Source organism: Cynocephalus volans, chromosome 7 (genome assembly GCF_027409185.1).
Source record: "Cynocephalus volans isolate mCynVol1 chromosome 7, mCynVol1.pri, whole genome shotgun sequence".
Taxonomy (NCBI): domain Eukaryota; kingdom Metazoa; phylum Chordata; class Mammalia; order Dermoptera; family Cynocephalidae; genus Cynocephalus; species Cynocephalus volans.
In genome coordinates this window covers 123,044,525-123,057,491 of record NC_084466.1, presented here as the reverse complement: position 1 = coordinate 123,057,491, position 12,967 = coordinate 123,044,525, and the positions used below count along the sequence as shown (strand labels likewise).

Sequence of the window (12,967 nt, the reverse complement as noted above, 5' to 3'; positions counted from 1 at the left end):
GAATGTGGTATCACACACACAAAAAGTATCTGCACACAAAAATGAAGATCTCTGGAAATGGTTAAAATTAAAGTAAATATAAGAACATTGTTTCTAGTATTTTTGATCTCTCTAAAAGATAATTGACTTTCAAAAAGAAATATAGTAGCAATGTATTGTGGGTTTATTGCACATTTAAAAGTAAAATGAAAACAATCATAGAAAAGATGAAAGAGAATTGAAAGTGCTGTTTTAAGGTTCTTAAACTATGTATGAATCAGCATAATTTGTTTTGAAGATAGACCATGATTAATTCAAATGTATACTGTAACCCTTTGGGAAACAACTAAGCAAAGATTTTAATGGGGATAAAATGGATAAAAATATTTAATTAATTCTAAAGCAGGGAGAAAATGAGGAAAAGGGAATAAAGAACAGAGGGAATAAACAGAAAACCAGTAGCAAGATTATATGTATATTTAAGCCTAACAATCACATTAAATGTAAATGGTCTAAATAAACTAATTAAAAAACAGATTCTCAGATTGGAAAAAAGTAATTATACTCTATACTTTATCTACCAGAATCGCACTTCAAATAGAAAAGACATATATAGATTAACACGAAAAAGATGGGAAAAGGTATATCATGCAAACACTGATCAAAAGAAAGCTGGAGTATTGATATTAATATTAAAATTAACTTTAGAATAAGGAATATCTCCAGTGATAAAGAGGAATATTGCATCCTGATAAAGGGGTCAATTCATTAAAAGGTATAACAATTCTAAATATGTATGTACCTAACAACAGAGGTGCTAGATACTGAAAGGACAGAATGGAGAAATAAAAAAATCCAGTTATAAAGACTTCAACATTTTGGAGATCCAATCAAGATGGCGGAATAGATGGTTCCCAGCGTCAATCTCTCCCACAAATCAACAAATTTACAACTATAAAAATGTAACATCAGCCAAGCCAAGGCCACTGGAGCTCAGGGGAAGGGGAGGAGAGACCTATGAAGTTCATGAAGGCTGGAGAAACTACGATGAGAGAAAGAAAAAGCTGCTCTGAGCATTTCAGGCTGCAGATGCTTTAAGGCTTGAGCTGATGAGCACATGGAGCAGGAGCCAGCAGAAGAAGCAGCTGAGCCCTTCAGATGGAGTTACTTGGAGGCAGAAGGGGAGAAGAGGACCTTGGCAGCACCCAAGACAGCAAGACCACTAATAGGGTTCACATGGACAGCCAATCTGTCCCCCAATCAGCACTGGACCACTCAGAGGAGACTGGTTGGGAATACAGAATTGCATGGGGTGCAGTTTGATGAAAAAACTCAGGCCCAGATCAGAGAGTCTACAGAACACAGATCCACCGGGTCTCTGGAGAGCCAGAAGTACCTATGAGGTCAACCGTTAAACCCTGAGCTGCACAAAAAGCCTTCCCTAGGGAAACAGCAGCAAAGCAGCAATTTAAACAACCACACAGCTCAAGTACTGGTTCCCAGAGGAAGTTCCCCTGTGTTAGAAGCAAAGGACAAAAAATTAGTTCCGGGCCAGGCACACCACCAGCACTTTGGGGCCTGCCTGGGAACTGGAGGCTTGGATCTGGGGACCGGACCCCACTCCCACTTCCAGGCAAACTGCACCAGTACGTCAGGGCTAGCATGGGGACCAGAAGCATGGAGAAGAGGACTGGACGCACCTCCAACAACCAGGCACACCACGCCAGCACCTTGGGGCCTGCCTGGGGACCTGAGGCAAGGAGAAGGGGAACAGTCCTCTCTCCCACAACCAGGCACACTGAGCCAGCACGTTGGGGCCCACCCAGGGACCCGGGGTATGGAGAAGGGGAATGGTCCTCTCTCCCACAACCAGGCACAATGTACCAGTGCTTCAGGGCCCACCCAGGGACCTGAGGCATGGAGGAGGGGACTGGACCTCTCTCCCACAACCAGACACACCAGGCCAGCACCTTGGGCCCCACCCAGGGACCCAGGGAATGGAGAAGGGGACTGGAACACACTCCCACAACCAGGCACACTGAGCCAGCACCTTAGGCCCTGCCCAGGGACCCAGGGCATGGAGAAGGGAACCAGAGCATCCTCCCACAACAAGGCACACTGAGGCAGTGCTTTGGGGCCCACCCAGGGACCCAGGGTATGGAGCTGGGGACCGGACCATCTTCCCACAGCGAGACACAACATGCCAGCACCTCGGAGCCTACCCAGGGACCTGGGGCATGGATAAGAGGACAGGACCTCTCTCCCACAACCAGGCACAACATGCCAGCACCTTGGGGCCTGCCAGGGGACTCGAGGCAAGGAGAAGGGGGCCAAACACACCCCACAACCAGGCATACCGCCAGTGCCAAGGAGCATGCCAAAAACAGCACCCCCACGTGCGTGGCCCACCACAGTCACCACAATAACCATGGCTGCTGCAAAAGCGGCTAGACGGCACAGCCACCACGCAGATGGTCTGCCAACCATTGGAGTGCATTCACATAAGAAGAGTCACCAGCAGAGACAAAGAAAAGAAGAGGATGTCTCTTTCCACAAAACCCACTTCAGAGTGACAGAAGAAGCATCTGCTCTATGATAATATTGGGGGACCCGATCACATCTCTCAGCACTGGACAGATCATCTAGGTAACAAGTTAACAGAGTAACCATGATTCTTTCAGAAGGAGAGAAGAAATCTAGGCAATTAGAGGGGGGAGGAGGAGGGAATGGGAGAAGGGGAGAGGTTGGACAAAGGGCATGAAGAATAATTACGATTTGTAACAATATATATGCTAGTAATACTGATTTAATCAACATATCTCAATGTTCAACCCCAAAAATATGTATAATCGATTTTGATTCAATAAATAAAATAAATTATTTTTTTTAAATAATAAAAGAAAAAAGAAAAAAGCAAGATATGTTCTAGGGACAGGAAATAGGGAAAACTCTGAAATGGATTCTTTAATGTGCCTTTGGTGGGGGAAGTGCCTAACCATAGTAGGTATTCAGAAAGTATCATCAATTGATTGAAGGAACTAAAAAAGATAATAATATTTTTCTCCAGGTAATAATCTGCCATTCTGTTAATATGTGAGCAGAAGATAGCTTCATTTTGAGGAAGTATAAGAGCGTTAACTTCCCACATAATATGAAGTAATAGTTTGTTATATCTTAATAGACAGTACTAATAAGATAAACTAAAATAATTCATCTTTAAAAATTAGTTGAAATTAATAATAGAAATGTAAATAGGATCTCAATCAATAATATTGCTAATGGTTGTTCTCTACTTATATTCAGTGGTCCAAAATGTCAATACTGTATTTACGTCAAATATCTACAAAAATAGCACAGTGCATTTTAGCATAGTTCCCTTTTATTACAGTGTTGACCTTTTTTATTTTTGAAAATGCCTCTTTTGAGATAATGGTTCACGAATAAAGATTTATGCACTCAAAAAAATAATAATAAAGACTTTAACATTTTAAATAATAGAACTAGACAGAAAATCAATAAGGATATTGAAGACCTGACAACTCTACCAACCACCTTGACCCGACATTTATAGAACAATACACCCAACAATAGGAAAATACAGTACATTATTTTTCAAGTGCATAAAACATTCAAACAATATGGGCCATATTCTGGGTCATTAAAAAAAAACTCCACGAAGTTTAAAGAACTGAAATCATACAAGTATGTTCTTTAACTGCAAGTGAATTAAACTAGAAATCAATAATAGATAGTTGGAAAATCCCCAACTATTTGGAAATTAAACAACACACTTCTAAATAACCCATGGGTCAAAGGGGAAGTCACAAGTAAAATTAGAAAATGTTAAAATGAGACCTAATAGTGATGAAACATTCAAATGTTGAGGTAAAGTTTTGCAAACAATGCAGTTTTAGTTGGCTCCATATCTAAACTTTCCATTTACGTCATGTAAAACCTTGCCCAATATTGAAAGTTATGTGACTTCATCACTTAGAGGATATAATGTCCTTGTGTACCTCACTTTAATCATTACTACTTAATAAGTAGTAATGATAAGTAATAATCCTTAAGAAGAGGATCTCTCTTCTTCCCTATATATTGTTAGTCAGGATTTTACGTTATGAGAAAACTGAGCTCCCATCCATTGAACTTTATGTAACAAATAATGGGCATTTACAAAACCATATTCAATTTTAATGCTTAGTTAAAAGAGCCAAGGACCTTTGGGGGGGAAATGCCATTAGTACAACAAGGAGTACCAAAATTTCTTAGTCTGTTCTAGCTTTTCATTTTTTATTTATTTATTTTGGGGTGGCTGGCCAGTACAGGGATCTGTGTTCTAACGTTTTATTTCTCTTTTTAGTCCTGTTAGTGTTTGCTACATATGTTTTGATTATTAGTTGCTTACAAACACAGATTTTTTATATCTTCCTAGTGGATTGACCGTTGGTCATTTCTTAATTAAATGCTTTTATTTTCAGTAATATTTCTTGCCTTAAACTCTAATTGGTAGAGCTTTCAGTATCTTTTTTAAAAGGTGTGTCTTATAGGCAATATACAGTTGTTTCACTTTATTTGCTTTTATAATCTTTGTTTTTTAATTTGGATTATTTTACCCTTTAGATTTGGCATAATTAAACATATTTAATTTTAAATTTACCCTCTTATTGTCTGTTTGTCCCATCTGTTCTGTGTTCTTTTTTCTCTCCTTTCTTGCCTGTTTTTGGATTATTTTACATAATTCCATTTTTTCCCTGTATTAGCTTGTTAATTTTGGGGTCTTTTGCTATTCTTTTAATGGTTACTCCAGATAATTAAAACTTTACTTGTCAAAATCTAATATTTTCCTTACCAAAGTCTAATATTAATTAGAACCTTTACCACATCCCCAGACAGTCAAAGGATCTTAGAACCCTTTAAGTCCTCTTACCCTTCTTTCATTTTATGAGCTCTTCCTGAGGATTTTAATTTCACACACATTTTAGACCCTATAAAACATTGATACTGTTTTATGGTGAGTATTTACCTTTTCCAATGCATTTATATTTTCCATTGCTCTTCATTATTTCCTACACCTCTGAGATGCCATTTGGTATCATTTTCTTTCTGCTTAAAGAACACCCTTTAGTATTTCCTTTAGTGTCGGTTTGGTGGTGACAAAATCAATTTTCACTTCTTAGACACATAAACTGCCTTTAGTGAAATATCAGTCTTGAAAAATATTTTCATTAGATATAGAGTTCTGTGATGGTAGTCAGTTATTTTCTTTGTTGTTTTTACTCTCTATCTCCACTCTAATCTTTATTATCTTCTTTCTTCTGCTTGTTTTGGGTTTAGTTCACACTTCTGTTTCTAGTTTCTTAAGGTAGAAGATTAAGCTATTGATTTAAGATCTTTCATTTTTTAGAATATACGTATGTACTACTATAAATTTCCTCCTAAGCACTATTTTGTTGCATCCCATAAGTGTTGGTATGTTGTGTATTTGTTTTCTTTTCTTTTTTTTTTTTTAAAGATGACCGGTAAGGGGATCTTAACCCTTGACTTGGTGTTGTCAGCACCACGCTCTCCCAAGTGAGCTAACCGGCCATCCCTATATAGGATCCGAACCCGTGGCCTTGGTGTCTGTTAGCAGCAACACACTCTCTCAAACTACTTTCTAATTTCCCTTGTGATTTCTTCTTTGACCAACTGGTTATTTGAGAGTATGTTGTCTAATTTCCACATATTTGGCAATTTCTCAAATGTCCTTCTGTCGTTGATTTCTAATTTCATTCCATTGCTGTTAGAGAACATACTTTGTATGATTTCAATCCCTTTAAATTTATTGAAACTTGTTTTATGGATTAACATATGGTCTATCATGGCAATGCTCCACCTCCACTTGAGAAGAATATATTCTACTATTGCTGTGTGGAATGGTCTCGAAATATCTCGTAGGTCTAACTGGTTTATGGTATTGTTCAAGTCTTCCATTTCCTTCTTGATCTTTTGCCTAGTTGTTTTGTCATTAAAAGTGGCATGCTGAAGTCTCCAATTGTTATTGTTTAGTTGTCTATTTCTCCCTTAAATTCTTTCAGTCTTTGCTTCATATATTTTGGGGATCTGTTGTTAATTACATACATGTCTATAATTGCTATGTCTTGCTGATGAATTGACACTTTTATCATTAAAATATATCCCTCTTTATATCTAGGAACTATTGTGTCTTAAAATCTATTTTGTGAGATATTAGAATAGCCACTGCAGGTCTCTTTTGGTTACTGTATGCATGGTGTAGCTTTTACCATCCTTTTACTTTCAACATATTTGTGACTTGGAATCTAAAGTGTGTCACTTGTAGATAGTAGTATATAGTTGGATCATGTTTTTCTAATTCTCTCTACCAATTTCTGAACTTTGATTGGAGTGTTTAATGCACTTGAAGTAATTACTTTTAGCCCTGTAAAACCTATAAAAAAATAAAGTAATTACTATTAAGGAAGGATTTATGCTTGCTATTTTTCTATGTTTTTAATGTGTCTCATGTCTTTTTTGCCCTCTATTTTCCATGACTGCCTTATTTTGTGTTAAATAGATATTTTCTAATATACCATTTTAATTCCATTTACATTTTTTTCTATATATATTTTTTCTATATATATACATTTGAGTCATTTCCTTTGTCATTTTGGGGATTATAATAAGCATCCTAATTTAACAATCTAGTTCAGATTAATACCAACTTATTAATATTAATAGTATCCAAAATCTTGCTCCTATATAGCTCTGTTCCCTTTCCTCTTCATCATATTGTCATACAAATTACCTCTTCATACATTGTGTGCCCATCAACATACATTTATAATTATAGCTTTATGCAGTTGTCTTTTGGGGGGGGCCTATAAAATTTTATTACTATTGTGTTTTTGCCATCAAACCTTACGATGTTGGTCTTTTCTTCTTGCCTTTGTAGGGTCAAAAGAGAGACACTGGCTACTTTGATAACCTTAAAAGCAGAATCCAGGAATGTCACCAACAGCATGAACTTTTTGACCAAATCCAGCAGTCAGAACTTCATCATTTTCCTCAGTAAAGTTCAAGCAATCACCTTTGGGTACAAAGGCAGTGATTTTCTTCCCATTCTTGATCAGTTGAACCAGACACACTTCCTGATGGTGGAATTTGGCTGTTTGGCTTCAACTCCTACTTTTTCCAACACAATTTCCTTTGCATGGGAAGCACCTCCAAAAGGGTTGGACTCCAGAGCTGTGCCCAAATGGGCTTTCTTGTGCTGTTTATCACGCCGCTTCTAGTCCTGTCAATGACTACATAGCTGTCTGGCAGCACAAGGATCATGACACTTGCCCATCCTGCTGGTGCCATGAGCCTGAGCAAAAGAGCTACAGTTGCCTTTTAAATCAGATAGAAGAAAAAAAGAATTACAAACAGAAATATATTTATACTGTCTTTTTTATTTACCTATTTAGTTTTACTTTACCCGTGCTCTTTGTTTCTTCATGTGGACTCAAGTTAGTGTCTAATCTTCTTTCATTTCAGCCTGATAGACTCTCTTTAGTATTCCTTGTGTGGCAGATTCGCTAATGCGAAATTGTCTCAGTTTTGTTTACCTTGGAATGACTTACATTCTCCCTCATTTTCGAAGGATAGTTTTGTTGGATATAGAATTCTCAGTTAACAGCCTTTCTTTTAGCACTTTGAATCTCATCCTGTGGCTTTCTGGCCTCCGTGGTTTGTAATGGCAAATCAGCTGTTAGTCTTATGAAGGATCTCTTTCATATGATTAATTGCGTTTCTCTTCCTTTGGGATTCCCTTTGGATTTTGACAGTTTTCTTCAAGTATTCTTTCTGCCCCTTCTCTCTTCTTCTAGTACTCCATTATGTGTATGTGGGTATACTTGATGATGTCCCACGTCTTTGATGCTACATTCATTTTTCCTCATTCTTTTTTCTTTCTGTTCCCCAAACTAGATAAACTCAATTGGCCTGTCTTCAAGTTTGCTGAGCCTTTCTTTTGCTTGAGCAAATCTACTCTTGAGTCCCTCTAGTGAATTTTTCATTTCAGTCATTGTACTTTTCGACTCCAGAATTTCTGTTTGGTTCTTTGTTGTTTCTATTTCTTTATGAATATTCTCTATTTGGTGAGACATTGCTCTCATAATTTTCGTAACTTTTAAAGCATGATTTCCTTTGGCTCTTTGGACACATTTCATATAGCTGGCTTAAATTCTTTGTCTAATATGTCTAACATCTGAGTTTCCTCTAGGACAGTTTCTGTTGATTGCTGTAGTCCTGTGGCAGTGCCATACTTTATTTCTCGTCTCATAATTTTTTACAGAAAACTGGGCATTTCTAATAATCTAATGTGGCAATTCTGGAAAGCAAATTCTCTTTCCTCCCCAAGACTTGTTGATGTTATTTATTGGTTTAGTGACTTTACTGAACTAATCTGTAAAATCTGTATTTTTATTATGTATGACCACTGATGCCTCTGCTCGGTTAGCTTAGCTGTCAGCTAATGATTGAGTAGAAATTTACTTAAATGCCCGAGTCTACTAAGTCTCCCAGCCACTACCAAGAGGCTCTTTGTGTGCTGGAGCACATCTTCAACAGTCAGGCAAGGCAATTCAAAATTCTGGCTTAGCCTTCACCATGTTTTTTCAGTGCCTCAAGGTCAGACAGATGTGAGAACTTAGGACCTTCTTAGGTCTTTCCCAGGCTTGTGCACAGACACGGGCATGCACATGGGCCTATGCATGTGCATGGCCTTCTAGATTCCCATGAATATGTCAGCAGTTTTGAAAGTGTCCTTTGAACATCTCATTCCCCAGCTCTTCTTTTTATGCTTTTTTAACAGTTTGTCCCCACTGTTATCACTGCCTCAGACAGGTGCAATCTTAACCATTGTTGCTGATTATTATCAACAGTTGTCCCTAGTGAAAAGGCTGTTGTTCTCACTGAGCAAGGACCAAGTCAGGTCAAATGAAGACAAGTCTTGTGAATGGGGGTTTCCAAGGATTTGCCAAATAGGCCAAATAACGACAATTCTCCAAGAATGCTATTTTTAGGGATCTATAAACTCATTCTGTCCTAGCAAGTGGCTGCTAGGCTACTGGTTTTCACAATGATTGTGGGACTGTTGGTTTTCAAGGCTAATGAGGAAGGAGTTAGGGAGAGTGATGAAAACAGGACAAGTTAAAAGTCCACAAACTGAGACTGGCTGGTTAGCTCAGTTGGTTAGAGCGCAGTGTTACAACGAATGCCAAGTTCAAGGGTTCGGATCCCCATGATGGCCAGCTGCCAAAACAAAACAAAAACACCTCAAACACATCATTCTTACTGAGATATAGCCTTTTTTCTTTTTTTCTTTTAACAACCGCTCATTGGATTGTTGCAAGCCTTTGATTTCCAGAATTCTGAAAAAATTTGATTTTGGCAAGTTATCTCAGTGTTCTCATTGCTTTTACGGAGGAATGGGTTTTTGGAGGACCTTACTCCACCGTTCCCACGGGCATCACCTCATTCGGTACTTTGAAGCTATGATTATATTGTCTGTTTCCATTCTTTCTATTGCAAAATCAGCTGTCAGCTTAATTATCATTCTTATAAAAATAATCTGTCCTTTTCTCTCTGGCTGCCTTTATGATTTTTTCTTTATCTTTGGTTTTTAGCAGTTAGGCTATCATTGACCCAGGTATGACTTTGTGTTTATCCTGCCTGCAGTTTACACAGTGCTATAGACTTAATTGTGTCCCCCCAAAATTCACATGCTGAGGTTCAAACCACCAATGTGACTATATTTGGAGGTAGGGGCTAAGGAGGTAATTAAAGTTAAGTGAGGTATAAGGGTGGGGGTCTGATATGGTAGGGTTAGTGTCCTTATAAGGAGATACCAAAGTGCACTCTCTCTCTCCTCTTCGTACCCAGCCATGTGAGGACACAGAGACAAGGCACCATCTGCAAGCCAGGAAGAGAGTCCTCACCAGAGCCCAGCCATGCTAGCACCATGATCGCGGACTCCCAGCCTCCACAACTGTGAGAAAATAAATTTCTGTTGTTTGAGCCATCCATTCTATGGTATTTCATTATGGCAGCCCAAGTAGACTACTACATAGAGCTGCAATCAATCCCATTCTTTTTCCTTCAGTCACATGTATGTTAGACCTCTTCACCATAACCTGTTAATGTTTCTCATCCTTTTGTCTACTCATGCTTCAGTATAACTATTTTCTTTTATTATCCACTTGTTCCTTTTTTAACTGTGACTACTAAGCAACTAAATCCATCTCCTGTGTTCATAATTTATTGCATTTTTCAATTCTAGAATTTCTGATTTCTTTATAGTTTTCAGTTTTTGGCCAAAATATTCCACCTTGTCTTTAAATTTTTTTAATATTTAATTTTAATATTTTGTTTGTTTTGGCAGCTGGCCAGCCATATGGGGATCCAATCAGAACCCTTGACCGTGGTGTTATCTGCACCACCTGAATATTTAATTTTTTTTTTTTTTAAAGATGACCGGTAAGGGGATCTTAACCCTTGACTTGGTGTTGTCAGCACCACGCTCTCCCAAGTGAGCCACGGGCCAGCCTTTGAATATTTAATTTTATTTTTTTATTTTTTTATATGTTACAGATTATTTATTTATTAAAATTTTTATTGAATCAAATTGATTATACGTATTTTGGGGGTTGAACATTGAGATACGTTGATCAAATCAATATTACTAGCATATATATTGTTACAAATTGTAACTATTCTTTATGCCCCTTGTCCAATCCTGCCCCATCCGCCTTCCTCTCCCACTCTCCCCTCTAATCACCCTAGATTTCTTCTCTCTGTCTGAAAGAATAATGGTTACTCTGTTGATTTGCTGCCCAAATGATCTGTCCAATGCTGAGAGGTGTAATCAGGTCCCCCAATACTATCATAGAGCAGATGTCTCTTTCATCACTATGAAATGGGCTCTGTGGAGAGAGACATTCTCCTCCTCTCTTTATCTCTGCTGGTGACTCTCCTTGTGTCAACTCACTCCAGTGGCTGGTGGACCATCTGCGTGGTGGTTGTGATATTTAGCCGCCTTCACAGCAGCCATGGTTATCGTGGTGGCTGTGGTGGGCCACCCACATGGAGGAGATGTTTCTGGCCTGCTCCGTGGTGCTGGCAGTGTGCCTGATTGTGGAGAGTGTCCGATCCCTGGTTCCATGCCCCAGGTCCCCAAGTGGGTCCCGAGGTACTGGCATGGTGTGCCTGGTTGTGAGAGGGGGGGTCCAGTCCCCAGCTCCTTACCCTGGGTCCCTAGGCAGGCCTCGAGGCACTGGCACAGTGTGCCTGGTTGTGGGAGGGGGATCCGGTCCCCTTCTCCATGCCTTGGGTCTATGGCAGGTCCCAAGGCACTGGTGCAGTGTGCCTGGTGGTAGGAGGGGGATCCGGTCCCCTTCTCTGAATATTTAATTTTAGAAGATCTTGTTTGGCAACTCCATTAGCTATGTTTTCTGTGATTTGTTTTTCTATCGTTTGTCTTTTCTTTTGGTTTTTGATCAAGGTCTATCTCCTTGTATATTAGGGTGGGGTTTTTTTGTTTGCTTTTTGTCTTTTTGGCAGCTGGCCAATATAGGGATCCAAACGCTTGACCTTGGTGTTATAACACCATCCCTAACTGAGCTAACTGGCCACCCCTCCTATGTTGTGGGGTTTTGTTTGCTTTTTTAGTGTATACAGCTGTGTTTTATGGACACACAATGCATACATTTTTTTAAATGTAGCATTTGTTTAAGATCTTTTTTGTATCTGCTCATTAATTCTACCAACAATATTGATGCTTCTTCTTTAATAGAAGATAGGATGCCCTTTATATTTTGAATAGATTTTTTAAAGGTGAAATTCATGTAACATAAAATCAATCATTTTAATGTATACAATTCAGTGGCATTTAGTATATTCACAGTGTTGTGCAACCACCACCTCTACCTAGTTCCTAAACATTTTCAACACCTCAAGAGAAAATCCCATGCCCATTAAGCAGTCACTTCCCAACCCCACCCCCCACTCCAGACTTGGTAACCACCAATCTCCTGTTTCTGTGAATTTACCTATTCTGGGTATTTCACAAAAGTGGACTCATGCAATATGTGAACTTTTGTGTCTGACATTTTACAAATGTTGCTATGCTTGATAGTGCTCCATGCATCTCTTAAGCACTGTTTATTTTCCTTCATTCTTTTCTTTTTCTGCTCCTCAGATTGGATAATTTCAAGTAACCTAGCTTCAGCTTCACTGATTCCTTCTACTGCCTGCTCACATCTGCTATTGGAACCCTTCAGTGACTTTTTTCATTTGTTACTGTACTTTTCAGTCCTAATTTGTATGCTTCCTTTTTGTAGTTACTTTATCGACAGTCTCTACTTGTTCAGACATTGTTTTCTTTGATTTCTTTAGCTCTTTGAGCATATTTGAGACAGTTAATTTTTTCTTTTTTGGCAGCCAGGGCAGTACAGGGATCTGAACCCTTGACCTTGGTGTTATAACACCACACTCTATCCAACAGAGCTAACCAGCCAGCCCTTAAATTTTTTTTCATTAATCCAATGTGTGCTTCCTCAGAGACAATTTATGCTAACTTTTTGTGTGAATGAACCATATTGTTTCTTTGCAAGCTTCAGGTTTGTTGAAAGCTGGACATTTTGAATATTACAATATGGCAACTCTGGAGACTAGATTCTTTACTTTTCAGGGTTTATATTTGTTGCTTTCTATGGGCTATAGTGGTTTGTTTAGTGACTTTTCCAAACTATTTTTGTAAAGTCTCTATTCTTTGAGTTATGTGATATCTAAAGTCTCTTCCTTTTGCTTGTGTTCAGCAAGTGTTGTCAGATTTCCTTGAATACCAAATGCCAAAAAATAAACAAAACGAAAAGAAGGAAAGACAAAGAAAACGGAAAGAAAAAACCCTCTCAGTTTTTGCAGATTTGCTGCCGTGGGGCACACC

The 12,967-nt window shown here is 38.6% G+C and overlaps 1 pseudogene; it reads right to left on the bottom strand.

The window, feature by feature from the left end:
- Positions 1-6,900: 6,900 nt before the first annotated feature.
- LOC134382728 (small ribosomal subunit protein uS12-like) lies at positions 6,901-7,330 on the bottom strand (annotated as a pseudogene).
- Positions 7,331-12,967: the final 5,637 nt, after the last annotated feature.